Source organism: Notamacropus eugenii, chromosome 3 (assembly GCF_028372415.1).
Source record: "Notamacropus eugenii isolate mMacEug1 chromosome 3, mMacEug1.pri_v2, whole genome shotgun sequence".
NCBI lineage: Eukaryota > Metazoa > Chordata > Mammalia > Diprotodontia > Macropodidae > Notamacropus > Notamacropus eugenii.
In genome coordinates, this window is record NC_092874.1 from 208827914 (window position 1) to 208855598 (window position 27685).

At 36.5% G+C, this 27685-nt stretch overlaps 1 pseudogene; it reads left to right on the top strand.

The window, feature by feature from the left end:
- On the top strand, nt 1-27566 carry LOC140531953 (aldo-keto reductase family 1 member C1-like; annotated as a pseudogene).
- Nucleotides 27567-27685: the final 119 nt, after the last annotated feature.

Here is a 27685-nt window from a genome sequence, read left to right on the forward strand (position 1 = left end):
ATGACCATGATGGAATTTGAAATAAAACACAACCAAGTACTGGAAAGGTTGGTCAGAGATGTAATTTCATCAGCAAAGAGCTGATGTCTCAGTAAATGCCATAAGACAGAAGTAGAAAGGAACTGATATGAGATTAGAAGTTGTTAATTCTGCAGCAGGCATTTTGGAGGCTTCATTGGAAGGGCATAGTGAATCTAGAGTAGGTGACAGGATTATGATGAATGGCAAAGAGGGAGAGGACAGCTAGAGTTGGGAAGGACTATATATTTTTTGGTAGCCAAAGTTTCAGTATGAGTCATTTGGGAATGAGTCCAGGCAGAATAAACCTTGCCAAGAAAACTCTAAATGGGGTCATAAAGAGTCAGACATGACTGAAATCAACTGAACAACAAGGCAGAGAAATAAGTGAGGTATACTGATAAAGACAGGTGCTAAGAAGATTCAAGTCTACTCCTCTAAGGTTGTGGTGCAGTCCTCTACTGCCAGACCTGCTGTCTCTCCTTCCACAGGGATGTCTAAAAGCCCACTTTGAAGCAGCCATAAGAAGGAAGTAGTGTGTTTTCATCCAGAAAGTGCGCTTTGTAGTAATTGTGGTGTCATTGTGACCCTCAGGTTGTAAGAAAGCAAGTAAGAAGGGGGCCGGTGATATATACTATTCGGAAGTTTATTTGAGGAGGCTATAAGTGGTTTGTCCTGTCTAGTCTCATGATACCAAAAGAAGAACGTGGCCCTTTGGGCCAATCTGGAAACTTGGTTAGGAGTCATAAGATTGTTTGTGCTGGTCCTACATTGTCAGCCTCCAGAAAGCATGTCTGACTGGTTGTATCCTTAAGTAGGTACAGAATCCTAGCTAACTTAGCAACCAACAGAAGATAAAAATAGGCAATGCTGGAGAAAACCTCAGAAAGAAAGGCAAATATACTGTTAGTGGAGTTGTGAATTGTTCCAATATTTCTAATAAGGAATTTGGAATTATGCTAAAAAAAAAAAAAGAAGTAATGTAAACATCCACATACTTTGACTCAGAGATCCCCCCCCATTAGGCATCTACATCAAGGAGATCACTTGCAACATGGATCCAATATAGACCAAAGTATTTATAATAGCACTTTATATGTTAGCAAAAAAGGGAAGAACAAAGCAGATGAACATTATTGGGAGGAATGACTAAACAAATCTAATGCATGAATGTAATGGAATATTCTCTGTAAGAAATGATGAGTATAATAAATTGAGAGATGTTTGTAATACTTTATGTACTGATACAGCATGAAGTAAGGAGAACCAAGAAAATAATATATACAATTGTAACAATGTAAAAGAAAAGAAAAAAATTAAACTAGATGCTCTTGAACTGTAATGATAAAACCTAGTCTCAAAGAAGAAGTGAGAAGATGTACCTGTCTTGGTCTGAAATATTGTATCTTCTGTTAGACACAGTCAGTGTTTTGGTCAGTTATTTTGAACCATTTTCCCCTGCCTCCCACTTTTTTAAAGGGATTCGGGGGATGTATATATTCAGAAATAAATATTTTAAAAACAAAAGGCATGAATAAAAATAAGATATAATTCTTTAAAATAATCAAGCCCACACAAAAATATTATTTTTCTGACTTCTCTTTTAATATAAGTTGTGATCTGATTCTGAGAGAGCCACCCATTCCTCACTCAGGAGAAGCTGATGAACTGTTACCATTCAAAAGGTATCTCTGTGACGGCCTATCTCCCACCACAAGGAAAGTCGGCTCTGTTCGTTCATTTCTGCCATCAGGGAGCAGTCAGTCTGTTGAGAGAAATAACATGTATACACCTGAGAAATTACAAATTATATACGAAATAACTTCTACAGGGGTGGGGCACCAGAAATCAGGGTGATCAGGAGTGCTCTGGTGTGGCAGGTGACACAGGAGCCGAGCTTTGAAGGGAACTAGGAATTGTGCAGGCATTAGGAAAGAAAGGAAGATAAAATTTTGAAAAACCATTCATACAAATTTCATCTGTTGTGTAACAGACTTAAAGTCATAGTGATGATATTATTTTCCAAAGAAACACACAAAATGAAAGTTATAACCAATTCATGGTCAAGTTCACCTACAGGTCAAAAAAGCAAGTGAATGAGTTGTGCATTGTTTGGAAGTCAAGCATGCATAGGCTTCATTATATGTGTGTAATGACTTGTTTACAATATGATACTGTACAATTATATGATGCAATAATGAGTCATCAAAATTTCAACTCAGAACCAGAACCCACAAATTTACAATAAGTTATTAAGTTTAAGATGCATCTTTTAAATAAATGTTAAACCGTTAAAGAGGTTTAGATTTCATGGGGCCATGGAATAATTCTTTTTTTGGAAAAAGGGATGGTAGACCAAATAAGTTTGGGAACCCTCTGCACTACACCATGCTTCCTCTCCATAGATGATGTCTAAGGTCTTTTCTCAGCAATAAATTTTATGATATCGTATGGTTCTAAGTGTTTAATTTTGAACTCACAAAGGAACTCACAAACTCCTCAGTCTGAATAGGAATCTTTGATGGGCTAAATTTAGGAATTAGTAAATTTAGCTTGCCTTTCTTCCGCTTTAAACAATGCATGTTCTGTTAATGATAATCATTGGACATGATTGCCTTTCTTCAAAGATGAGAGCTCTTACCCTAGATCCTAAATGACTTGGCAGGCTACTGCTTACTTCATATTCATTTCCATTTTCAGAGAGTAAAATACTAGGGACTACACATGGGGCATTTCCTGCCCAAGTTTTTCATATTATCACCTAGCTTATCACAGGGTTTGGGTGGGGTTGTTGACAGACCTAGATAATAATAACAACAATAATAATAGCTAACATTTATATAACACATACATTGTAACTTGCAATTATCATCTCATTTGATCCTTACAAGAACCCTGGGAGGTAGGTACTGTTATCTTCTTTGGACAGATGGGGAAACAGGCAATCAGATTATGTGACTTGCCCAGGGTCATAAAGCTAAGTATCTGGGGCCAAATTTGAACTTAGGTCTTCCCAACTCCAGGCTCAGTGCTCTATGCACAGTACCAACTGATAAACTGTCCATGGTATCAGTTTTACCCTCTGTGAGATTAGTGTGGTTTTCAGGGGATAGATCTATAGGAAATTTCCCCACCTAGTTTGGGGAATGTCAAAGGTTTTCCACAAGCTGCCACTTTATGTTTATTGTGGATGAATACGTCTTAATACTCCTCTCTGAGTTCATGTGGCAGGTTGCTTTTTTTAAGGTGATTAGTCATGTCCCAGACTGACCCTATTTGGGGTTTTCTTAGTGAAAGAACTGGAATGGTTTGCCATTTTCTTCTCTAGCTCATTTTACAGAAGAGGAAACCAAGGCAAACCGAGTTAAATGGAAGTGTCTGAGGCTAGATTTGAACTCAAGTCCCTCTAATTCCAAGGTCAGTGCTCAATGCACTGCGCCACTGCGTTATGTGGTAGGCAACTACTGTCAAATATATATTTACCATCACATAGGAATTACAGAGTAAAAACCTGTATTTGGGGACGAAGTGACACAGTGGATAGAATCAGGCCCTGGAATCAGGAGGACCTGATTATAAATCTGACCTTAAACAGTTACTAGCTGCGTGACACTAAGAAAGTCCTTAACCCCAATTGCCTCCAAAAAAAACCCCAGAGTCCTAGGTTTTATCATTATGCTGATGCGTGGAATATACCTGAACAATTGTTAAGATTCTAAGTACACTTCTTATAGGCAAATTTAGATCTGAGTAAGAGAGAAATAATTATTTTACAAATTTCAATCAAGCAGTGCTTTGAGGAAGCCCATGTTTCCTTCAAAGTCATAAAAGTTGAACAAACTTAAACAGAGTCTTGATTTCATACATCCCCTAAGGAAAAAAATCTCAGCAAACCAACTCTATAGGTACACTAAACCAGTTTACAGATTAGAGTATTCACAAGCTGAGTGAGGAGGAGAATTTACATGTCACCACAAAGGGTATTGTTGCCTCAGGGAGGCAGTGAGGGAGGACAATATAAAGTCAGTAGCTTCACTTTCTCCTCTGGAGCCATCTGAATCAAGTGGTAATATATAGATCAGGTTGACTGGAGATGACCTTGGAAGCAGTGGCCTTTTCAAACTAAGATCTTTAACATATCTCAGTTTGACTGAGGCAACACTCATTCAGTGACTAAGGCTAGGTTAGAAGGTTTGTTTTTTTCTTTAACAAATCTCAGTTTGCCTCAGACAACACTCATTCAGTGATTAAAACTAACTTGGAAGGTGTTTAACAAATCTTAGTTTGACTGAAGAAACACCCATTCAGTGATTAAGGCTAACTTAAGTCTTTAACAGATTTCATTTTGGACTAGGTAATGCCCAGTCAATGATTAAGACCAGGTAAGAAATTAAAGGCCTCTTTACTAGTAAAAAAAAAAAAAAAATCAGTCTGGGAGAAACCTCTCAGGTTTTCTGGCCAAAATGAAAACCATTGCCATTTACACTCACTTAGCCTATCAGGACCAAACAATCACCAAGTGGGATATGGCCTGAGACCTTTTGTTAGCCAATCAATTTAAGCACAGTTAGATCAGGCCTTCACAACATATTGGACCTGCCAAACGATTTCAGGCAGCCCATTAAAAAAGTAGAGAACATAAAAGAAAGCAAAGATATTTTGTGGGTGTCCCACTTAACTCGCCTTCCACTAGTCTCTATTGTGGCCACCAAATGATTGGGCAGGTGGATTGCCACTGTGTACGCTTTCCTGTTTGTCACGTGACCTGCAGCAACCAACCGTGGTCAGTCTATCTGTATTCTGGGAGGAGCGATTTCATGATAAATAAAAATCCTAACTAATAAATGCAATCTATTGATATTAATTAAAATTTCCCTTTTCTAAAAAATGTTTTATTTATAAAATAGTTTTATATTTAATTATATCTTTACTTGGAGAGTGAGATGCTAAACACTCATCTACATCCCAAAGGAGTTTAACCTATTTTAATTTTGGTACCATAATAATATTTTAGATTTGTTCACTAAATGTATACAATAATGGTAATTTTTCCCTCCTAAACCTACAAAATAAAACTAACAGCTTATATTTATAATATCAAAATTTAACATTTTATTTTTTTAATGTTACCTCTATTTTTAAAGTGATATTATTAAAAATGCTATTTACCTTTTTGGTTTTTAATGTTTATTTATTTTTAATTCTGAACTTTCATTTCCACAAAATTTTGAATTGCAAATTTTCTCCCCATCTCTCTCCTCCCCCCACCCCATAACGCCTTGCATTCTGATTACCCATTCCCTCAATATGCCCTCCCTTCTCTCACACCCCTCCCTTCCCTTATCTCCATCTTCTCTCTTTTCTTGTAGGACAAGATAGATTTCTATACCATATTACATGTATTTATTATTTCCTAATTGCATGTAAAAACAACTCTCAACATTTGTTCCTAATACTTTGAAGTCCAGCTTCTCTCCCTTTCTCCCTCCCCACCCATCCCCATTGAGAAGGTAAGCAATTCAATATAGACTATATACATGTAGTTTTGCAAAAGATTTCCATAATAGTCTTGTTGTGTAAGACTAACTAATTATATTTCCCTCCATCCTATCCTGCCCCACATTTATTCTATTCTCTCTTTTGACTTTGTCCCTCCCCAAAAGTGTTTACTTCTAATTGCTCCCTCCTCCTATGTGCCCTCCTTTCTATCCCTCAGCCCTACTTGTCCCCTTCTCTCCTTCTTTCCTATAGTGTAAGATAGATTTTCATACTACATTTAGTGAGCATGTTATTCCCTCCTTAAGCCAAATGTGAAGCCAGTGAGCTTCACTTTTTCCCTCTCACCTCCTCCCTTTTCTCCTCCATTGAAAAGTCTTTTCTTGCCTCTTTTATGAGAGATAATTTGCCCCATTCCATTTCTTCCTTTCTCCTTTCAATACATTCCTCTCTCAACCCTTATATTTGCTTTTTAGATATCATCCCTTCTTATTCAACTCACCCTGAGCTCTCTGTCTATATGTGTGTGTGTGTGTGTGTGTGTGTGTGTGTGTGTGTGTGTGTGTGTGTATAATCCTTCCAACTACCCAAATTCTGAGAAAAGTCTCAAGAGTTACAAATATTATATTTCCATATAGGAATGTAAACAGTTCAACTTTGGAAAGTCCTTTAAGATTTTTCTTTTCTGTTTGCCTTTTCTTGCTTCCCTTGATTCTTGTGTTTGAAAGTCAGAGTTTCTATTCAGTTCTGGTCTTTTCATCAAGAATGCTTCAAAGTCCTCTATTTCATTGAATGACCATTTTTTCCCCTGAAGTATTATACTCAGTTTTGCTGGGTAAGTAATTCTTGGTTTTAATCCCAGTTTCTTTGACTTCTGGAATATAATATTCCACACCCTTTGATCCCTTAATGTAGAAGCTGCTAGATCTTGTGTTATCTTGATTGTATTTCCATAATACTTGAATTGTTTCTTTCTAACTGCTTGCAATATTTTCTGCTTGACCAGGGAACTCTGGAATTTGGCTACAATATTCCTAGAAGTTTCTCTTTTCAGATCTCTTTCAGGAAGTGATCAATGGATTCTTTCAATATTTGTTTTGCCCTCTGGTTCGAGAATATCAGGGCAATTTTCCTTGAGAATTTCATGAAATTATTCATGATGTCTAGGGTCTTTTTTTGATCATGGCTTTCAGGTAGTCCCATAATTTTTGTTTGTTCAGTGAGATTTTTCACATTATCTTCTATTTTTACATTCTTTTGGTTTTGTTTTGTGACTTCTTGGTTTCTCATAAAATCATTAGCTTCCGTCTGCTCCATTCTAATTTTTAAAGTACTATTTTCTTCACTGAGCTTTTTGAACTTCTTTTTCCATTTGGTTAATTCTTCTTTTAAAAGCATTCTTCTCCTCATTGGCTCTTTGGACCTCTTTTGCCAATTGAGTTAGTCTTTTTTTTAAAGGAGTCATTTTCTTCAGCATCTTTTGGGTCTCCTTTAGCAAGCTGTTGACTCACTTTTCGTTATTTTCTTTAATCATTCTCATTTCTTTTCCCAATTTTGGTTATTTAATCAATGATGTTTAATATGATAATAATCCTTTAATAATCATAATTGGGAAATAATTTCCCAGTTCTTTTAATGGCTTTGCCAAACCTTTTCATCCCTTCTTAAATCTCCTTTGACTCTCACCCACCCTCTCAGTTTAGAACATTGTCTCCTGTTTTGCTGAAAAAATTGAGTTCTATTCCCAAGAGCAGCCTCTGAGATCTTCTGCCACTATTTTTTCCTTTACCCCTACCTCACAAGGAGAGGTTGCTTTTCTCCTTACCAAAGCAAACCCCTTTTTGATTCCATTGCATCTTTCTCTCACTTATCTTCAGTGTCTCCTTGTCTACTAGGTGTTTCCTTACTACCTGTAAACATACTTTAAAAAAAGTCTCACTTGATCTTTTCATCCCTGTTAATTATTCTCTTCTTTCCATCCATAACAGATGTCTATACTTTTTTTCTCAATCTCTTTTTAGTCTTCTACAACTTGGCTTTCTGCTCCATCTTTGAACTGAAACCCTTCTCTCCTAACTTACTATTGTCCTCTTAATTGTCAAATGTAATTGTCTTTTCTCAGTTCTCATTCTTCTTGACATCTCCAGTCTTTGACACTGTCAACCACACTTTTCTCAATGATACTTTCTGCTCTCTAGGTTTCCATGACTCTACTGTCTCCTGGTTTTCTTCCTACCTGTCTGACCTTTCCTCAGTCTCCTTTACTGATCTTCATCTAGGTCATGACACCTACTAACTATGGTTGTCCCCCACATTTCTATCCTGGGTCCTCTTCTCTTCTCCCTCTATATTCTTTCACTTGGTGATCCTATCAGTTACCATGGTTTCAATGATTATATCTATGCTGATGATTCTCAAATCTCCTTATCCAGCCAAATCTCTCAGTTGACCTTCAGTTAGACCTAACTGCATATTAGGCATCTCAAACTGTTCTATATACATCTTAAACTCAACTTCTCCAAAAACTGAACACATTGTCCTTTTCCCTAAAACCTCTCCCCTCCTAACCCTTTCTGTTACTGTTGAGGGTACCACCATCCTCCCTGTCACTCAGACTCATAACCCAGGTGTCATCCTTGACTCTTTACTATGTCTCACTCACCATATGCAATCTGTTGCCAAGGCCTGTTGATTTTACCTTCATAATATCTTTCATATGGCCTAATCTCTTCTCCCACACTGTCACCACCCTGTTAAAGACCTTCATCACTTCATGTCTGGACTGTTGTTTGGACTACTATCTGCTGATTGATCTCCTGGCCTCAACTATCTTTTTACCCTAGTCTATCTTTTACTCAGCAGTCAAATTAATCTTCCCGGAGTATCTGTCTATGTCACACCACTATTTAATCCACTGTGGTGGTTCCATATTACCTTCAGGATCAAATATAAAATCCTCTGAATGCTTTGAAAGCACCTTATAATCTATCCCCCTCCTATATAAAGTATACTTCTTCTACTTTATTTCCTCCCTATTCACCATGGAGGAAACCAGTGGGCTCTTTCCACTGCAATATAACTCTTCAAAGTATTTCTGGTGACACTCTAGATTCCCATGTAGGCTATCTCAAGTTGTTTCACCTTCTTCAGATTCTTGGTCCATGTGACTCCTACATCATTTCTCCTCAGGGGAAAGCTCTCTGACTGGAACATATGAATGGAACCTTCTCTTGTCCTTTTATTTTCCTATGCTCCTATTCCTTTGGGAGTTTGATCACTTCTTACTGTCTTCTTTACCCCTTCTGGCTTTCAGCCTAATTACTCTAGTGATGCTACTCTGTCTAAAGTTATCAACGATCTCTTATTTGCTAAATCCCATGGCTTTTTCTCAATTTTCCTTTTCCTTTTCTTTTGAGACTGTGGTTCACCTTCTTGATACTCTCTTCTCTCCAGGTTTTCAAGACATCACCCTCTCCTGGTTATCCTAAATCTCTGACTGCTCTTTCTCAGTCTCCTTTGCTAGAACCTTAACTAGATCTTGCTCTCTAACCATAGGTATCCCTTAATGTTTTGTCCTGGGTCTTCTTTTCTCCCTCTACACTACTTCATTTAGTAATCTCTTCAGTTATCATGTATTTAAGTATCTCTATACTGATGATTCTCAAATCTTACTTATCCCCAAATTCTCTGTAGCCCTCCAATCTCTTATCTCCAACAGCCTTTCAGGCATCTCAAACTGAATTTCTAGTAGAAACCTTAAACTAAACATTCAAAACAACTCACTATCTTTCCCCTCAAACCATTCCCCTACCCTATCTTCCTTATTACATTGAGGGCAGTGATCATCCCAACTCTGCAAGTTCACACATAACTCTACTTGTCACTACCTCTCACCCCTCCACGTCTTTTCCCAAGACATGTTGATTTTACCTTTACAGTATCTCTCATATGTGGCTCCTTCTCTCCTCTAATTCTGCCATTACTCTAATGAAGGCTCTCACCTCTCATCTGGACTATCATAATGACCTTCTGATGGATCTGTGGGCCACATGTGTTTATTCATTGCAATTCATTCATTTAACCAGTAAAGTCATTTTCCTAAGCTCTGGTCAAACTCCATCACCCCCCTGCTCTATAAACCCTAACAGCTCCTTAATTGCCTCCAGTATCAAATACAAAGTGCTCTGTTTGGCATTCAAAATTCTTCATAATCTAGGTCCCTTGTATCTTTACAATCTTCCAACACCTTACATTGCTCATCTACATGTAACTTTTGATTCCATGATCCTGTCATCTAGACTGTTTCAGGAACCAAATACTCTTCCTTTCAGCTGTGGACTCATTTTCTGATTATCCCCATGCCTGGAATGCTTGCCCTCTTTAACTCTGTATATTTACCTGTCAACTAAAATTCCAACTTTTGTGGGAAGCTTTCCCTAACCCCTTTTAATTCCAGTGCCTTTCCCTCTCTTTAATTATGCCTGTATATTTCTTGTTTGGCATAATGTGTATACATATTATCTCTTTCTTTAGATGCTAGGCTCTTTGAGGGCAGGGACTGTCTTTTGCCTCTTTTGGTACAGGCATATAGTAGGTCCTTAATAAATGTTTATTGACTGATAATGCCCAGGTGTCTTGTTCTGAAGTGTATATATAGCTGGTGGTGTAAGCTTTGATTTGAAATCTGGCTCTGCTAGTCCCCCTGACCTTTAATTCACATTTCTTTTTATTATTTCTCTTTATGTTTTTGACTTATTTCCCTCAATATAAATTTTGTCACTTTTTAAGAATACTTTTATAGAGTAATTCTTCGGTAGTTTAAAAAGTATGACCCTGAATATGTAAAACAATTTTGGTAGTATTGTCATTTCTATTATATTGCTTCATCCTATCCATTAGCAATGGATGTTTTTCCAATTATTTAGGTCAGCCTTTATTCCATTAAACAGTATTTTGATGTTTATTTAGATTATTCTTGTGAAAGTAGAGCCCAAAATATGTTATTTCCATTTTGGCAGTAATTTTGGGTGCATTTTTCCCCCATCACTACCTGCTGGATTTTATTAGTATTATATAATGACAATATGATAGCTAATGATTTCTGTGGATATATTTTATATCCTACAGGTTTGATGAAGTTACCATTTCAATTAATTGAGGTTGTCCTTTAGGGTTAAGTACACTTTTAATATCATCTATAAAAAGTTTTAATTTTGCTTCTTCTCACGTTTATTCCTTAATTTCTTTTTCTTGTCTTAATGCTTTTATAGCCAGCATTTCTAGCACTATGTAAAGTACAATTGGTCCCAACGAATATACTTTTTCCACCTTTGAATTTACAGAATAGAATTCTAGTTTATATCCTTTACAAATAGTGCTATGTCTTAATTTTAGATAGAAAATATTTTTCATTTTATAATATGTAACAGGCCAACTCCCATTTTGTCGTTCTTTGAACCTCGATCAGCTTAGAGTGAATATAAATAACAATTGTTTCTGTTTTGGCCAGAAACCCCGAATGTCTTTCCTTTTTAGACTGATTTTTTTAAACTAAGTAAAGTGGTCATTCTCTGCCTCATTTCTTACCTGGCCTGAAATCACTGAGTGGACATTGCCTCAGTCAAGCTGAAGTCTGTTAAAGACCTTAGCTTAAAAAGGCTATTGTCTCTCACTCATTCTGGGCCATCTCTAGTCATCCTATTCTGTATCTAGCCACTGGACTCAGATGGCACTGGAGTAGAAAGTGAGCCTGGTGACTTTGTATAGCCCTCCCTCACTGAATTCTAATTCACTTACATGTCATGGCATCATCTCCCTGATGTCATGGTCCTCTTGAAGAAGGAAGGACCAACAACAACAACAAACATTTATCATTTTTGTGATAGGTCTGTTTGTTCCTATGTTTTCTAGTGTGTTGTTGTTGTTTAACAGAAATGGATATTCTATTTCATCAAAAAAAAATTTTCTCTTTTTTGGAGCATCCCACAGTGGGAGAATGCCTTTCTCCCCTGCCCCACCTTAACTCCCTGGGAATGGACCTTCCACCACACTTCCAACCAAGACCTCCAGTGACAGAAATCTTTAAGGGACATAGCAAACCTGGTGACCTCAGTGGGAGATACACGAAATGGAGGCTTCTTTCAGTGAGGAGTCTTCAAGGAGATTATTTAGGGTGAGGGCTCAGCAGTGATTGACATGGAAAACATGTCAGGATCTGGCTTTAAAGATGGGCAGAACTTCACAAGCAGTTCCATGAAAATGTGGATGCTGATGCAGCTGCTGCTGAGGAGGAGGATGGAGAATTCTTGGGAATGAAGGGCTTCAGGGGACACCTGAGTCAACAGGTGACTGGTCAAATGTGGCGGCTGGGGAAGACACAGACCTCCAAGGTCTTCAGACTCTATCCAAATATTGAGGTTACAGGTAGATTCTCTGTAACAGTAGTTCTAAACTCTCTGTCTTGCCCTTTTAGGCGATTCCAGAATTTTAGTATAAATGTGTGGTCATGGAAAGTAGATATCAGTTTAATTTTTTATGAATCCATGATTGGTACTAATTTTCTGAAGTTTATCTTTTTTCATTCCACTCCACCCCTAATTCACTAAAAGTCTTCTAAACTTTTCATTGTTGAAAGCTTTTCTCCTTGTTCTTTAAAATGGCTTTGAAACGGGAATTAGTATTGCTCAGTTTTGTGCTATCTTGTACTCTGTCTAGCACTATGTTGTCTTGAAGTAGCTTACAACTCAATTACAACTCAATATACTTAAAACAAACATTTAACTAAACTATGACTGTGGGAGGAGGAAAGGCATGGAATATAACATCAGATCCTAAAACCAAAACCTACAGTCTAAGCCAAAGAACTCAGCTAACCTGGGCAGATGTCTATCTGGAAAAATGTCTAATAATCTCTGTTCCCCAGTAGCCTCATACTTCTTAGAATAACTGAATGGAAAAATAAAGAAACGTCAGAATCTAAAGAAAACAAATGACAAAAGGCAACTGCGTATGGAAGAACTTAAGTAGTACTTGACAAACAAGGAAAAACAGTGTTTTTTGTCCTTTCAGACAAAGTGTCCATTGGGTAATGTGTCTTTATCCAGGTCTTTATCTCTCCCTTTGAATCCATAGACTCCTAAAAGTGAAAGTGAGATGGCCATAAAGATGGCTATTGAAGTGGGCTTCCTCCATATTGATGGGGCTTCTGTATATGAAAATGAAAAAGAAGTTGGACAGGCAATCCAAGCAAAGATTGCAGATGGAACAGTGATGAAAGAGGATATATTTTGCATGAGGAAGGTATGCAAAAAAGTGATTGAATTTTGTGTGAATTTTTTCATGTTAAAAAAATATGATGAACCAAAACCAATATCTTAGGTGAAACAAAGAGGAATCCTTCCAACCAAGGAAATTCAAACAACAAAAATGAATTTTTCTGCATAAAGGAAAAGAGGAAGGCAAGCTAAGGTTGATAATAAAGAATGGAACTTAACTTCCAGTCATTTAATTTAAAAAGTAGAGTGGCCATTCAGTTAAAAAAGAAGTTGTATATTTTTGCAGAGATACTCATTAAAGAACACATGCTGTCTTTGTTCTTCAGAAACTTACACTCTGTAAGGTGGTATAAAATAGTTAAATATTTAATTTTCCCAAATAAATAATTAATAAATCATCTCAGGGACAATAAGAGAAAAAACATGTTCAGGAAAAACTATCAAGGATGTATAGTGACCATATTTTCTGAATGAACAGCTATGAGATGGTTCCTCTTATTATGGCATATCAAATGTAAGTTTTTTGGTATTAAGTAGACTCATTCTGAACTGACAATTTCATAATTGTGCTAGCAGTTTATATTTAGTCTTGAAGACTCTAAATTATTCCTACTTTTAGTTAGGATGTAAGTTGCCTGGCTAAACTGTGAGAAGAAAATAAAATGATCAGTTAGTGGATTTTATTTTAGAGTTAGATTAAAAAGAGTTAATATCTAGGAAAATAACATTCTTACTGTGGAATTTAATGGTTGATAAACTTGCATTTTTTTCTAAATTAGAAATAGCTTGTCTGACAGGAAGTTCAATTTCAGATTTAATGCAAAGGATACAAATCACAAATATATAGTCTATTATTGTTCATTCTTCAAAATCTCTTTATAATTGAGAAAACAGAGAATAATGCCTTAAAAACATGACTAATAAAGTAGACTGTAACTTCCTTTTAAGGAAGGTGGCATGAGTTTAATTGCTTCTTAACAGTTGTAATGTGCGCTCAAATTTAATAGAAATTCAGCAACATGCTACCTAATTTAAAAGTCTCCTGAGCTTAATTTAAAGGTTTTCTCATAGTCTTCTCTTGATATCTGTATTTAACTGGATTTAGACGAGAAAGAGAATAAAATACACTTTATCATTTTTTTTCTAGCTAATTTTTTTCTTTTCCTTTGGTCTCCAATGGAGTCTCGTTTCTATCCATGAAATTTGCAGAAGATGTTAGGCATTACATTAATTTGTTAGGGTCAAGGGTTTGAATTAGAATAATCCAAAACTCTTGTTCCGATTAATTAAATTGTATTAAAAATTTCTAAAGTGAAGTAGAGAAGTAACTAGGAAGGCATTAAAATAATAGCGATATTGATTGCCATTTCCTAAAAGCTCCTCCCAAACTATAGGAATGGAAAGTTGCAGGTGTAGCCCGTTGTCTATTGTGTGCTGCTACATCATCTTTGTGTTCAATCTTAGGAAACAATGTAGGGAAAAATAGGCACTTATGCAACAGATAAGATGAAGATGAAAGTGAAGGAGTTGCCTTGAATAGCCTACTTCACTATCACCTCTTTTGATGTTTGATTCTGTAGCTACTGCTTCGTTGCACAGGTGGAAGAAAATCTAAATAGGTTTCCAAAATACAGTTTCATGAATATCCAGATTTCTGCCATTAACTTGAGTTGGGACTCCATTGCGTCCAGTAGGTTTGGCCAGGGAAAGCACCTCACTGTAAGACTACTTCTCCTAACCTTTGTTGCTCCAGGCTTCTCAATACTTCCTTTCAAGCCTCTTTGTTCAGAGATGTCTCCATACTGGGTATTCATTCACTCAGAACCTCCTTCAACAGGAAGTTCGGGACCCTTGCTCTAATGAGTAAATTTCTCTAATTCATAAGAGGTCCCTTTTCCAGTTGGCAAAACATGTGACATCTCTTTTGAACTTAAGAAGAACACTTGTATGTAGGTAGAATTTATTATCCATCATTTTACAAAGAAACAAGTGCAGAGAGATTAAGTGACAAGGATGAACTTCAACTCCTTTCACTTTTTTTCTGTAAATTGGCCATTCTGGGAACTTTGTCTGCTGTCTTGGTATGGCCCCAATTTATCCCACCTCTTTGAATTACTTTGATGGAGAATGCTCATTGTTCCTGTGAATATTCCTTCAATTCCTTTAGCTTCAGAGTACATGCCACCGCCCAGAATTGGTCAGGTCTGCCCTGGAAGAGACCCTGAAGAACCTCCAGCTTGATTACCTTGATCTTTATATTACCCATTTTCCTGTCTCTTTTAAAATAAGTGCTAGGACCCCCTCTAGATAAACAAAGACTTTGTGAACACATTTCTCTCTTTTCTCCCTTAACATTTTCCATCTTTGCTTCTCTAAGAAGTGAAGGAATGTTTTGTTCTTATTTTTGCCTTGTCTAGAGGAGCACAGATTAATCTTTTGATGGGAAAAAAACCTATTGTTGATAGGACTGGGTGTCATTTTCCTGATATTTAAAGTAGATGCCTACTAGTAAATATTTCCAAGGATAAACTGATTTAACCTCAAGAGATGAGCCTGGACATGGTGGTGAATGTCTATAGTCCCTGTGTTTGGGAATTGTCTTGACTTCTTAGGAGAGGCATACAGTCATCAGGGTCAATGACTGTGAATCAAAGATAGGAGAAAAAACTTAGAGATTTCTTAGAGTGCTGAGGAATCTGCTCTTGCTGATAACAAATTCATATTCTTTGATTTAGGTTAGATTTGTTTTTTATGACCTTCAGGATGCTTAGAGTACAAAGCAAATCAGTAGCATTGTGTAGCAACTTATTAGAGAACAAAAAAGCATTTCACAGGATAGGCTTGGGGATTGGTAAAAGGAGAAAAAAGGAGTATTTGGAATGCAAGAGATAGGATTTACTATAAGAATACAAAGAAAGAAGTTCAAGAGTAGGGAATAAGGGGAAGAGAACAAAATTATACAATGTCTGTGATAACTGTGAAAGCTTTCCTTTTAGAAAAAATTTCAGTATCTCTTATTCAAGGACAACAGGATGCTACAACAGTGGGATAAGTCCATTATCAAGCTCATACTCTTCTTGTATGGGGATGAGGGACTTTTTAATGTTAGACCACCAGGAAGTTTGGGATTTCTACGGTTTTAGTCCATCAAGATGTCACATAATATTTGTGTTGCCTATTTTTTTCTCCACACCTGCTCCTGAGGAGGCTAAGGCTGGTGGATTACTTGAGTTAGAAAGTTCTGAGCTATAGAAGTGCTACTGCTTATCCATTGTTCCTGTCAAGATCAGCACAGATCTGATGAGTCCCCCAAGTCACCTCAGGAGGAGCAAACCTGCCTAGGTTATAAACAGAGCAAGATTGTCTAATTCATTTATGATGCAGTCTTTTACATATGGGTCAAGTACATATCTGGAGCTTATGTTTGCATAAATTATGAGGTGTTGATCTAAATCTAATTTCTTCCATACCTCTATTCTACTTTTCTACCAGTTTTTGCTAAATAGTGAGTACCTATTGGGATCTTCTTTTTGTTAAATAGTAGGTATTAAACATATTTTTTAGTATGCTGTATATTTAATCTGTTACACTGCTAAATCTATTTTTGTAGTTCAATTTGCAATAACTTTTTTAAAATTCTTATTTTGGGTGTTTGATTTGCTCATCTCTGGATTCAATTTCTTAAATGGGCTTTGTTCCAATGTTCCCCAAGGGCCCTTGCTGGGCCTTTGGGTGAAGTGGTGTGCTGTGTTTGGTCTTGACCTGGTTTCCTTGGATTCTTGCACTGGTCTCCCTCTCCTAGAGTTTGGCTGCCAATGTTCTTTGGTGTTCAGAGTGGGGTTTTCAGGGCCATCTATGGCATCTCAGAACAATGTGTCCGGATCCCCTTGGCTTTGTCCTTGGCTATTCTGATCTCAGAACTTCAGTAGCAGGTCAGTAGTTCTTCTACCTGACCCTCCCAGGTTTTCAAAGTCTGTACCATAGGGCTTTATCAGGTCTGTCCTTCATTCTTGCAGAATCTAGACACAGAGCATTGTAGAGTACAAATGCCATGTCTCTCTGGGAAGCTTTGCTTGGGAGGAGGAAAAGGGTGTGCTTTTCTTGTCTGAACTACTGAATGAAGTTTTGCGCATTTCTGAAGTAGAAGATTTCACTTACTATAATTTCTAATAAAGTTCTTGATGATTATTTAATGTGACATGAAATTCAGTTCTGCTTGAGTAGGTATATGGGAGCTGGGCTGCCTGCCTTGACTTCTGGAGGCTGTCTTCTTTAATAGTCTTTGAAATGCAAGGAACAAGAGCAGCTAGGTGGCACCATGGAGAGAGCACCAGTCCTGGAGTAAGAAAGACATTAGTTTAAATATGGCCTCAAATATTTACTAGATGTATGACCCTGGGCAAGTCATTTAACTGCAATTGCCTCCACAAAAATGGAAGGGACAAACGAAATTTGAGATATGTCAATAGGTCTAAATATCCTTAAGAATCTGTGTGCTGGTCTAGTTCTTACACGCTAGAAGTAGGAACCCAACTTTTGTCTATTGGTCAGTGAGGAGGAAAGAGAAACTGTGAATATGAATGTTTATAAGAAATACCCTACAGGAAGAGAGAGTTGGGGGATGAAGGGATACATGGACCATTGTACTATCCATACTGGAAAAGGGAAGAATAAGAAAAAGAAGCTAAAATGAACAGGGCATTTGATTTGACTCAGGAGGGACAAGAGGGGAGTGAGAGAGGAAAGAGGAATGAATGTATTAGGAGAGGCGAGAATTTATTCAAGTAAAACAAGGTACAACAACACAAATTGATTACTCATCAAATAAAAAAAATGAATCATAGTTTTAGCAGTTTGATTCCAGGCCATGGATAACAAAACAGTAATTACTAACACTATCTAATACTGAATTATTTCCTTTTGGGAAACCAAGAGCTCAAGTCACAGGTGCTTAAGAGAGGCTTTTTGAGTGAGTGACTGAATGTCATATACATGACTACAATTTTATAAAAACTTCTAGACTATTCAAGTTAAAGGACACTTCTTTTCTTTTTAAAGATCAGGAGGCTACCAAGTTATAAAGTGGTACATTTTATCAATCAGAAGAATGTAGTTAAGTTTGGTGGTTTTGCTTAATTTTTCAGGAAATATATGGGATTTAATTCAATATTTGTTGAGAATCATTTTTTGTCACAAATTATCAATAAAGTTTTAAATATACAATTAACAGAGAGGGTTTGATTAGATGATTTGTAAAATTTTTTCCAGGTCTACATCTCTTGTCCTGTGGACTTTCATTACAATTATCAATATTCTTGTTCCATACAAGTAGAAGGTAAATTTCTACAAGGAAAGAAGTATATTACCATTTCATGTTTTATCTATGGCATCTGACACAGTGCCTTATGCAACATAAACAGTAGGTTGAATTGAATAGGATCATTCACTTACATGAGTGTCTCAAAAAGACAAGTTTCCCTTTTCTAATTGCAGCCTGAAAAGAGAAGATGCCAATGGATGAAAATAACAAATTTATTGGTGACTGTGGATTTGTGTGATACTTGGGAGGTAAGTGATTGTGAAAACAGAGGACAAAACACATACTGTGTCTTTGAGGTAAAGTTAGCCCTGTCTAAATGTGATTGTGACTGGACAGGAAGATCCTCAGGTAGTTGGGAGTGAATTTTATCAAATGAAAAGATGCAAGACAGCTTCTTAAATGGAATATGTTCACGGATAGGAACCTAGACCTCTAATTTCAGCTCTGACACTGATTTGAATATGTTGTGTGAGTCATCTCACCTATCTTTGAAGAAAAAGGGCAACTGGACTAAAAGATAGTGAAGTCTCCTGACCCTAATGATTTACTCTATTATTCTATATTAATATAAAAAGCGTATAAATGGGAAGTGAATGAGTATTGACAGACTAACCAGGAAATCCAGGGAATTGTGCACTTTAAGATACTGTTGAAGCAGCTTCTGTTGGTGACAATAGGATCTTGGTACCTCTGAGCTGGATTATAGAATGAGAAGTTAAGGAGAAGAGTTATGTTTCCAGAGTTTCCTTCTAAACTCCAAGAAATTTAGACATTTGTCAGATTCAGATCAAGGGGAAAGAACCCAGAGCAGATTGAATAGGAATGGCAGGAGAGCAAATAATTGGTATGTAAGAAAATAACAAAATGTAAAGATAAGAAAAAATAGTAGAAACTGGGTGTGGAGTATTTTTCTGGTGGTTGTTACTTTTTCTGTTTCTTGGCAGTGTAAATTGTGATACCCATTTCAAAGAATGAAAGCATAATTTAATTTTTAAGTATCTTGGCTTGACTCCTATGATTTTAAGTTTCACATCCTGAAATAAGCCCTTAAGTTCCACTTAACTTTTCATGCTTTGATTGAAAATGTGTATGGGAGTCAGTGTCATGTAGATGGAATTCAGTTAATATGTTTCTTTTAAAACTGGTAATATATCTGATGAAGAGCCATCCTCTAAACCAGCATAGTCAAAAACATTAGAAGATCTGAACTCACATTGTGGTTTGGTTGCTTACTACCTGGCATTTATCAATAACTTCTCTAGAGGCTGATTTCCTTGACCAAAAAAGAAAAAAATAAATAGGTTGGACTAAATTGTATCTAAAGACCCTTCCAGGTTTTAATTCTGTGACATTCCCTCTCCTTGGGTTTTTTTTTTCAAATCAGAGGAAAGGAAGCAAAAAGACCAAGAATAGCTGATGAATGGGAGATTCTACTCCACATGTTCTACAAGGTTTCATAGTGGTTCACAATCCCTCTCTACTCAGGCCATGGAGAAATGTAAGGATGCAGGCCTCGTGAAGTCCATTGGAGTGTCCAACTTCAACCGCAGGCAATTGGAGATGATCCTGAATAAAACTGAGCTAAAATATAAGCCTGTCTGCAGCCAGGTAAAATAATTCTTTTTCTAGTGCAGTTTGTTTCCCATCCTTCCTCTTCCTGACAAATGAATGGAGAAATCATAGCTCCCTGCATTTCTAATCTTAATCACGGTCCTATATCTCATTTATTGTTCTTGAAATGATTTTTCCTACTCACATTTTCCTAGTTTTTAAAAAATAAAATTTATTTCTTTGATCCTTTAAAACATAAAACTTTTCACAGAAATTCATCATTTCATCCTACATAATCCACAAGGTGATTTGAGTCTATTTTTATTACACCGTTTATTTTCTATTCAAAACTGCTCACATAATTAATACCTGAAACTATGTTTTCTCAAACACATTTAAACAATTTTTATTAAACCAAAGTCCTTTTACTACTTCTATCAGGCAGCAAAGTATTAATCAATGACAGTATCTGAATCTTATTTATTAATTGATTTCAAGATTTTCCTTAGCTCAAAAATACTCTTTCTGTCCCTTTCACCCCTAATGACTTTATTTGAAAAGGGCCTGAAATAGACATATATTCTGCTAGCTTTCTGTGTTTTCAGGTGTAATTAGATAATTTTCAAGTCCTTTAATTATGAAAATGCTAACTATTGTCCTTTCTGTCCTCATAAATCTTATTTTTATAAGCTAAAACTTTGGTTTTTGTTGTACTGCAGGTGGAATGCCATCCTTACTGAACAAGAGAAAATTGTTGGAGTTCTGCAAGTCAAAGGACATCACCTTGGTAGCATACAGTGCTTTAGGATCCCACAGAGAGCCTGGATGGTAAGAAATGATCTGGAATGGATTCCTTAATCACTAATAAAGTTGACTACCAAATTTTTTTGAACTCACAAATTATGCAACATTGAGAAGTGGATGCAGCACTGAGTGTGGGGTTATATTTAACTGGATTTGACTTCCAGCTCTGGCATTTTATTAGTTGAATGATATTGAAGAATTAATTTAACAGCCTTTCATTATATGTAAAGAAAAGATAATAACATTTACTCTTCCCACTTCATGATATTCTTATGAGTTTCAAATGAGATACTTATGGAAATACTTTGAAAAATGTAAAAAGGTACCAAAATTATTTTATAAAGATAGAAAAAATAATACCAAAATTCATCTGTAAGAACAAAAGATCCATAGTGTTAAGGAAATTAGTGAAAAGAAAGGTAGGGAAGGTGGCCTAGTCATATGAAATCTTCAATTTTATTACAAAGCAGCACTCATCAAAACCAATTGGTACTGGCTAAGAAATAGAGGGGTAGATCAGTGGAGTAGGTTAGGTACATAAGATTTGGTACTCTATGATTATATCAGTCTGCTGTTTGATAAAGCCAAGGACACCACTTTTGGGGATAAGAACTCACTGTCTGACATAAACTCCTGGGAAAATTAGAAAATAATGTAGCAGAATCTGTGCATAGATCAATGCCTGACACCATAAACCAGAATAATGTCAAAATGAGTATATGATCTAGATATAAAAGCTGATAACATAAACAAATTAGTGGAGCAAGGGATATTTTATCTGTCAGATTTGTGGAGAAAGGAAGAATTTATGACCAAACAAGAGGTAGAGAACAGTATGAATGGCAAAATGGATGAGTTTTATTACATTAAATTGAAAAGTATTTACACAAACAAAACCAATGCAACCAAGATTAGGAGGGAAGCAGAAAACTGGGAAAGAATTTTTACAATGAATGTCTGTGACAAAGTCTTCATTTTTAAAATTAATAGAGATCATAGTCAAATTTATAAGAATACAAGGCATTCTCCTATTGATAAACGGTCAAAGGATATGAACAGTCAGTTCTCACAGGAAGAAATTAAAACTTTTTCTAGTCATATGAAAAAATGCTCTAAATCACTATTGATTAGAGAGATGCAAATCAAAAAAACTCTGAGGTACCATATGACACCTATCAGGTTAGCTAATATGACAAAACAGAAAATATATAAGTATTGGGGAAAAGGTGGGAGAGTTGGAACACTAATTCATTGTTGGTGGAGCTGTGAGCTGACTCAACCATCCTGGAGAACAGTTCAGAACCATGCCCAAAGGGCTACTAAAATGTACATATCCTTTGGTTCAGCAATACTGCTTCCAAAGAGACCATAAAAATGGGAAAAGGACCCACATGTACAAAAATATTTATAGTAGTTCTTTTTGTGGTGGCCCAGAACTGGAAATCAAGGGGATGTCCATCAATTAGAGAATGGCTGAACAAGTTGTGGTATATAAATGTAATGGAATGCTATTGTGCTGTAAGAAATGATGAAAAGGCAGACCTCAGAAAAACCTCAAAAAGTTTATATGAACTGATGTTAAGTGAAGTGAGCATTACCAGGAGAACATTATACAAAGCAATAGCCACAGTGTATTAGGACTGATTTTGATTAACTTAGACCTTCTCACCAATACCTAAAACATTTCTAAAGGATTCATGATGCAAAATGACGTTCATATCCAGAGAAACAGCTATGGAGTTAGAACCCAGAATGAAGCAGAATATTTTCTTTTATGTTGTATCTTGATTCATTTTTCTCATAGTTTCCCCCATTCCTTAGAATTCTTCTCTGCAACATGAATAAGGTGAAAATGTGTTTAATAGGAATGTATGTTTAGAGTCCATATAAGATTGTATGCCATCTTAGGCAGAGAGAAGAGAAGAAAGGAGAGAAAATTTAAAATTTATGGACGTGAATGTTGAAAACTGAAAACAAATGAATTATTATATTTGGGGGAAAAGGCATGGAGTAGGGAGATCACATATTGTGGACAAAATAAAATATGAAGGTCAGTGTCAAAAAAAATTAAAATGTAAAATTCTAGAGTAACATAAAGGATGATTACTATGTAAATGACCATTTTCCTGAATACAGATCTCAAAATGCTCGTTTTTCCTTGCAGGGTAGATGAGAAGTCTCCCTTTCTCCTAGAAGATCCAGTCCTGGGAGCTATTGCCAAGAAGCACAATCAAACCCCAGGCCCAGTTGCTCTCCAATTCCAGATTCAGCAAGGAGTGGTCATCTTGGCGAAGAGCTTCAATGAAAACCGACTCAAAGAGAACTTTGAGGTAAAGAGGCATGGGCAGAGTTGGTTTAAGTAGCTGTACAAACACTGGTGTTGGTGAATGGAATATTGAAGACAATGATGAAAAATGGAGAAGACTGAAAGCTGGACATTAGGGAGCTGATTCCTGAAGAGTCGAGTGGACTTCAAGGATTAAATCTGGTGGATAGAAGTGTGACTTCATGCACATTCTCTGCCCTTCTCAAAAGAAATCCAAGAAACTACTTGTTCAGTTCAATATGTCACACACTTTGAAATAACTGCTTTGTATTTATTCACATTATATCATGCACATATGTAATATAGAAATGAATACATATAAAGTAGTTAAATAAATAGTAGTTTGAGAGCCACCGCATTAGGAATTAAGGGGATTAGGAAGGACTCATATAGAAATTGGTACTTCAGGTACACCAAAGGAAAAAGGGGATTTTGTGAGGTAGAGGTGAAGAGAGAATCTATTTCAGGCAAAGAGCATGGCCAGTAAAAAGGGAAGAAGATAAAAGATGCAGTGTTGTGTGTGAGGAACCAAGAGAAAGATATTTGGGACCAGATTGTAGAGGAGTCTATATAATATCCTCAAGGCAATAAGGATTTTATTCAATAAGGGAATGACACAGTGAGATCTGTACTTAAGGTTAATGACTTTGTCAGCAATGAGGAGAATAGACTAAACTGAGGAGTAATTTAAAGGAAAGTGACCAATAATGCAATTAAGAAGTCATGATGACAGCTGTCTGAGCAGAGAAAGGGAATGAGATATTAGAGATATTGAGGTAGAAATAGTAATATTTGACAACTAATTGTATTTGTGGGGTGAGGGAAAATGAGGAATTGAAAATAACATGAAGATTATGAACCTGAGATACTGGAAAAGTAGTAGTTCCTTATACTGAACTTTAGGAAGTTTGAAATCATTGTTGCTTCAGGGGAAATGATAATGACTTCTGCTTTGGACACATTAAATGTAAGATTTTTCAGGCCTTTAGTTTGCAATGTCTCCTTGGGAGAGCTGATAAAAGTAATCTCTGCCTCTCATTCCCATCACCCCTATCATTCTCCACACCCTTCTGGCTGTCTGAGAGGGTGTAACACCAATTCAATACCCATAGTAGATGCTATAAATATGCATACATATTACCAGGTTTGATTAGCAAAATATAATAAATTCTCTTCCTCAAAGGCAAAACCAAAACATTTATTTATAATATCATTATTGGAATACCAGGAGGTAAGATTTACACTCATCACCAATCCAGAGAGTGCCAACATCTTAAGCATTTTTTCTGTTATGTATCCCCACAGAGAAGTTCTCCTAGGCAGAATTCCTCCCTCAGTCCCCTCATGCAGGCTTCTCTCTCACCAACTTTCTATTTCAGTTAAAATTCCACTGAGAAAGTTCCTCCCACAATGGATTCCATGTGACTCAGGCTGTATCACAGTTGAGAGCTGGGTCATACTTCAAAGCAGGTCACATAGGTCTGTGAATAGACAAGTAAGTTCTTCTTATATCCTGTTATTAACATAACAAAGGGCAAACATTAAATGCAAAACTATTTTGTTCTTTAAAATTGTAAACTTTTCTGTTTTAATTAGTATTTCAGCTAAAGCATAATAGATTCTGCTTCAACCCCTTACTTTCACTATGTGTGTGTGTGTGTGTGTGTGTGTGTGTGTGTGTGTGTGTGTTTCAGATGTGCTTCTTGTAAACAGCATATCGTAGGAATCTGGTTTTCAATTCCCTCTGCTGTCTGCTTTCTTTTTATCGGTGGTTATAGCCCATTCACATTCACAGTTATAATTACTGTATATTTCCTTCCATGGTATTTCCCCCCTATTCATGCTTTTCCTTCTTTTCACCCTGTCTCTCCTCACCAGCATTTTGCCTCTGACCACCATTTCCCTCATTCTGTTCTCCCTTCTACCAGTCCCCCTGCCTCTCTTATTCTCCTCCCCTTCTAATCGCTATATGGTAAGACAGATTTCTATATCCAACTGAACGTGTAAGTTATACCCTCTTTAAGCCTTTTTTTCATGTGAGATGTTAACCTCATTCTATTTCTCTTCATTCTTCTTCCAGTGCAATCCTCTTTTCCAATCCTTCAATTTGTTTTTGTTTTTTGGTGGTCTTTTTTAATCAACTTATGCCCACATCCCTCTATATGTACTCCATATGATTGCACCAGTAGTTGCAGAGTTCTTAAGAATTACAAGTATCATCTTCCCATGTAAGGATGAACCCAGTTTAACCTTATTGAATCCCTCACACTTTTTCCTCTTTCTTGTTTGCCTTTTTATGTTTCTCTTCAGTTTTGTATTTGAAAATCACGTTTTCTGTTCAGCTCTCATCTTTTTATCAGGAATGCTTGGAAGCTCTTTATTTAATTAAATATCTATTTTTGCCTTTGAGGGTTATATATTCAGTTTTGCCAGACAGGTGATTCTTTGTTGTGATGCTAGCTCCTTTGCCTTCTGGAATATTGTATTCCAAGCCCTCCAATACTTTGATGTAGAAAATGCTAAATGATTTATTATTATGACTACAGTTCCACAATATTTCACTTGTCTCTTTCTGGCTGTTTGAAGTATTATTTCCTTGACCTGAGAATTCTGGAATGTAGCTATAATATTCCTGTGAGTTTCATTTGGGGATCTCTTTCACGAGGTAACTGGTGGATTCTTTCAATTTCTGTTTTAAATTCTGGTTCTAGGATGTAAGTACAGTTTTATTCAATAATTTCTTGAAATATAATGTCCAGTCTCTGTTTTGAAATTGTAGTTTCAGTTGTCTTCAATTTTCTGTCTTGGATCTATTTTCCAGGTCAGGTGTTTTTCCAAGGATATGTTTCACTTTTTCTTCTATTTTTTTCATTCTTTTTGTTTGATAGACTACTGATGCTTCATGCTTCATTAGCTTTCACTTTTCCAATTCTGATTTCTATGGAATAGTCTTCTTCAGTTAGCTTTTCCATTAGACCAATTCTTTTTAAGGAGTTGTTTCCTTCAGTGAATTTTTTTTATATCTTTTTCTATTTTCTGTGCTTCCTCTACCAAATCGTCGACTTTTTTTATGATTCTTTTGCCTCACTTTTCATTATTTTCAAGTTTTTTATTCTACCTGTCTCAGTTAACTTCTAAAATCCTTTCAAACTTCTACCAGGAGTTCTTTTTGGACATGCAGGAATTCTTTTTTGGGCTTGAGACTAATTTCAGATTTTTCTTTGAGTCTATGTATGTAGGTGTTTTCACATTAATGTCTTTTTCTGAGTTTGTATTTTCATCTTCCCTATCACCATAGTAAGTTTTTGTGATCAGGTTCTTTTTTTTCTGGTTTTTGTCATTTCCCAGTATATTTGGTGACTCTTCTGAGATTATTTTGTGACTATTTTGTTGGACTCTGTTCCTATGGTGGAGGGAGCACTATCCCAAGGTTTTTGTGCTAGGAGAGAGGGACCTCACCAAGGGTCTGTTACTCTGGAGGTATGAGGTGTCTGATCTGCTGCTCAGGGACAGTTTGTCATGTCTTTGGACACTTGCACACTGACTTGTACTTGGGCTCTGCATCTTACTGCTGGCTTGACTGGCCTTTGCTCCCCCTTCATCTGTGAGACAGACCTTCCTGCTGATTTTCTAAGTCCTTTGGACTGGAGAATTTTTTCACCCTACCCTTTTGTTGATTCTGATGCTTTAGAATTCATTTGGGGTTTTACTTTATTCTTGTTTAGAGGTGAATTTTGGAGAATTGCAGCATTGCTCTGCCATCTTCTGTTTTAATTAGTGGTAAGTCTAATTTAGACAAAATGATAGATCCTAAATGTTGTTGATTCTTTGCTAAATGATTTGTCTTTAGGGAGTGCAAAGAGGAACAGGGCTTTGGTGCTGTTATATGATGAAGAAGAAAAGAACTGGGTAGAGGGCATAGAGCCTTTCAGCTTGAATTTTAATAGAAGGAGCTGTTTGGGGGAGCATGGTAGCTATATGAGACAGAATCATGATGATTTTTAAAATATTCTATAAGTGTATGGTAACAGAAAGGAATGAAGGAGTTCTCTTATGTGTATAGAATGCAAATGAGAGTATGCTCCTGCATCTGATCACCTATTGGGAATCTATTTACCCTCAGAGTTTTCACTCCTGTGGCCAGGACTATTTGGAAACAATTTGATGAGAGACCTGAAGGTTGAGAAATTTGAAGAATAAGTTGCACTAAGTCAGAAGCGACCAGTTTGCTGTAACAGCCACACAGGCACAGAAATTGTTGTGTGCATTAAGGTTTTGAATTTTTCAGAAGCAAATCTCTATTACTTTAAACATTCATATGCTTATGGTCACAAGGCAAAGCACATTTTAAGGAAATTTGGGGTTACATAAAGCAGGACAAAAAGATTTTTTAAAAGATGAGCCTGTTGAACCAATATCCTGAATCCCAAAGGGATTCATGAAGGGAAACTTCTAGATTAAGTTGGAAAGGCTACAACTCCAAAAGGTGGAGTTAGGAAAGAGTGACTCCACCCACAAGAGTCTGGGGGCTATCAAGTGGAATCCACTAGTTTTTTGTTACTTAATCACCTTCAATACCAGAACAAGAGTCTTATTGGAGAGTGTGACTGATTCAATTTAATTTACCTGTTCTATTCTAAGGTGCTATAAGCAGATCCTACTTATTATAATATCTTTTCTTCCCCTGCAGATGTTAGATTTCCAGTTGACTCCAGAAGACATGAATATCATTGATGGCCTTAATAGAAACTTTTGCTACCTGAACTTTGATGGGTGAGTATTTATTCATAGCATTTAACTTTCTATCTTAGAGGTCTGTGACTGAGTGGACATGGGGCAGCACTTTACAGGAAGAAGTTCTTTTTCAAGTCCTCCACAGAGAAGTTATAAATCTAA